Below are 3658 nucleotides of genomic sequence, written 5' to 3' on the forward strand. Positions count from 1 at the left end.
GGCATTGCTATAGTTTAAGGGTATATCAACAGAGGGCATAAAAAGTAAAATGAAGAAAGTTGTAAGAGACTGAAAGACATATTCATTACTGCTTTAGATCAGTAGCTTCCCACAAAATTTTTTTTGCTTACTGACAAATGAAAAACTGTTACCACTAGAACCTTTCTAGTCATGTGTTGTTTTACTGTTCTTACAAAAATGATTTTCTAGTTTCAAAATAATTTTCATGGATATATCAATCAGTATATTGTCTCTGTGATTTTTGTCATACTCCTACAGCACTTGCATTTCCAAAATGTGCATGATCAACAAGGAAATTTAGCAGTTGTCTAATTCCAAGTTCCTATCCATGTTTGCCTTGCCTTTAATCATCTAAGTTTTATGCCTTGTGTCATGCCATAGAGCTGGGATCTCATCTAGATGCCACATTGTTGTCTTTGGTAAAAAAAAAAAAAAAAAAAAAAAAAAGCATTGCTTTCAGTATTAAAGCAAAAGTATAAATAAGAATTTGAACATGCAGAAAATTCAAATGTTGCAGATGGTTCCTATCAAAAGACTGATATGTGGATTTAGCTTTATTGGAAAGCTAAATATTTATAAAATAATTTGGGCTTGTATTTAAAGGTCATCTAATTAAACAAGTATGTAACATTAAATTAGTCACAAATGTTCTTAAAATATTGTTTTGTACCATTTACAATTAGCCAGTAGAAAGCTGACTCATACTTCTCACATTTGACAAAGTGTTACTTCTGATTTTTAAAGCAACAGAAGGTTTTAAGCTGTATCAGGCTACTAATATTTAAATGGGAATTGAGAATCAGCTTTGAGTAATTTTTGGCACAATCTCCTACCTTTTCTCCCAACGGTAAATTTCCCATTAACTTTCACAGAAATGTTCTTTCTACACAACTGGACAAATTCTACCCAGATTTATAATCTGGAATCCTAAACAGAGCCAGTAGGGATGCAAACAGCCCAGCAGTTATCTGCCAAAAGGTGACATGCTGCGATGTGTCTGTTTGCCATCAGGATACTGCTGTAGTAAAAACTAATATTACAGTTATCCCAAACACCTTTTCAAAGCCACTGCACTTACTTTGAACATTTACGCAGTGTTTACTTCAGAGAAACACTAATCTGAATGTATGGAGGGTTAATTTGATTCCTGCAATTTAGCAACTTTGTAGTACAGCATCCGTAAAGCAACAGATAACTGTGGTTTCAGAGGAAGGATTTTAATGAGACAGGGAGATGCCTTTTAAAAAAAAAAAAAAAGATGGGACCAGTTCTTACTAATTGCTGTTGTACCCACTGTTCTTCTGCTGGAGTTGACAAAGGCTGTTTCAGCTTTATTTAATACCTTCTTGATTTTTTTCTACAGAGAGGGTGATTACATACAGTCCTGTACTGAAATGTTTGCCCATTTGCCAAATGATGTGAAATTAATTAACAAATACACACCAACAAAAGTTGATTCCCCTAACTGTAACAAGCCAACAAGCTATAAGAAGTTCTTAGCCCAATGCAGCATTTTACAAAGCCCTAATAACGTGGCCTTGGCAGGAGTATACACAGCAGTTTTAACTGCTGTAGAATTATTTTTCGCTTCAAAACAGTTTATGCCCAGAGTACATGCAGTTTTAGTTTGCAATGCTCAAATCTACAATCTAAAATCTCCAACAGGGTTTGTTTTGATCTAAATTGGCTTCAGTTTGGAGGTCATTTTGTTAGCATAAAACAGAATCAATGAATTCTCAGTTGTACTTGATTCTTCTTTTCCATTCTGGGCATAGCTTTGCTCCTAAAAAGAAAAAAAAAAAAAATTAATTACAAGGAAATAAAACATATGCCCAAATCTTTCTCTGAGCTTATGCCAAATAGTAATATATGGGTTTCAGTTCCTGCTTAAAGTGACAGTCTGCAGCAAAATTCCTATGGGTACAAAACCACATTGCAACATAGCCTCTTGACACAACATATAACAATATCCAGCAAGCTTAATACACTACATAATATATTTCAACATCACAGCCACAGCTATTTTTAGACATCTAATTCTCTAAGCCTTTCTGTGTTGTTGTAAGGAACTCTGGCCATCAGATTTGCTGCCTGCCCCCCCCAGTTCAGCTGGAATAATATCTGCCAAGAGCTCAGAACTTCATACAGAGCAAACTGGCATATTGCCATCTATATCAGCAGTTTAGAGAGTTCCTCCCACTAGTGACCTCCCACTAGTGAAAGAGGTAGAGATTTTCAGTCTGATATAAACTTCATAGCCTTAAAATACTTACAAAGGTGAATCTGAATACCATTGTAATTCACCTATTTAATACAAATTTAAATCCATGTAAAACAGCAAAATATGCCTATCAAGGTTGTTTCCTTATTTTAAGGAATTCAGTCCTTTCTTGATTAAACGAAATTGCAAAACTCCTGCCCATTTCACTGGGGGAAGAATCAGATCACTTCAGATCTTTATCAGGGACTGCACCCTCCCATGCATGTTTTTACAGGAGAATCATCTGTACTCAAAAGTATTTTTGCACTGTAAATTAACATGAAAAATGAGGCCCATAACATAGAATCCAAAACAGTCAGTCAGTACTGTTTTCTCAGACCCTAGTATTTAGACATCTTATTTAGTCCCATCAGGCTAGTGATACTCCATTTCATAGGCTTCAGGAAAGATCCAACATCCAACAACATTTAGCGGAAGAAATAACAAATGTGCAAGTGGAGCAGGGTGTCCTGCTTGTTTCATTAACAAGCACAAAGCATACATGTGCTCAGCAGAATGTTATGCATGATCAGACTGAAGGACATGATAGTAGCCAAAGCAGCTCTCACTGAAGTTGCTTTGTGTCTTTATCAGTCAGTGCTGTCCCTTCTTCCCAGTAAAAGTAGTCAAATTCTCAGCTTGGACATACCTTATAGAAGGCTGAAGTCTTGGTATACCACCATTTCTAACACTTCCATAATTAGCTTTTTCTCTGGCTTGGAGGGTGTTGGGGAATGAGCAGGAGGAGAGAAAAAGCTATGTGTTAAATATTGTAAGACTTCCGCTGTTTTATATGTAACATCAGAAAGAGAGAACTTCTGCATAAGGTCGTTCTCATGGTTTTCATTATCGCATATAGTTAATCAAAAACACTTCAACCCCAGGCAACCAACACACTGCAAAGAGAATATTAAAAGGGTATAAAAGCATCCTACTCACTTGGAAACTAATTAACTTGGTTAAAAATGAAACAGTTTTTTAGAAAGTACTGTAGTGTCAGGAAGGCCTTGTTGATACCTCAGATTTACTATGTGTGCACACAAATGAAAACCAATTTTGCTTCTGTTGAAGGTAATGGCAAAAGTTGTCTCAAGTGCAGGCAGATCAGCCCTTTAGCATTGGGCTTAAATCTGGAAATACATAGGATAGTCATATAGTGGCTCAGGTTTTAAAAAAACAAGAAAAAAAGAAAGAAAAAAAGAAAAAAATAGTCTTTAGGTGCTTGATACTATTTTTAAGAGCAATTTATGTATTTAATTCCAAAATAATAGCCCTGAAAATCATTCTTTGACTTCCTAAAATTTGCAGTGCCCCTATTATTGTGAATATCTATTTCCAGTTTGGCACAGACTAAACAGCTTTTTTCTGAAGTGTTAC

General features: G+C 35.5%; 1 long non-coding RNA gene across 1 annotated transcript; it reads right to left on the bottom strand.

Annotated features, from left to right (window-relative positions):
- Nucleotides 1–1272: 1272 nt before the first annotated feature.
- LOC133277492 (uncharacterized) lies at nucleotides 1273–3159 on the bottom strand. Its single transcript, XR_009746225.1, has 2 exons — nucleotides 2931–3159; nucleotides 1273–1804 (listed from the first exon to the last, which is right to left on the bottom strand). It is a non-coding gene; the product is annotated as an uncharacterized LOC133277492 (long non-coding RNA).
- Nucleotides 3160–3658: the final 499 nt, after the last annotated feature.

This window comes from Pezoporus flaviventris, unplaced genomic scaffold, assembly GCF_033815535.1.
Source record: "Pezoporus flaviventris isolate CSIRO_AGI_PZ_B2104156 unplaced genomic scaffold, CSIRO_AGI_Pfla_v1 ptg000057l, whole genome shotgun sequence".
Classification (NCBI taxonomy): domain Eukaryota; kingdom Metazoa; phylum Chordata; class Aves; order Psittaciformes; family Psittacidae; genus Pezoporus; species Pezoporus flaviventris.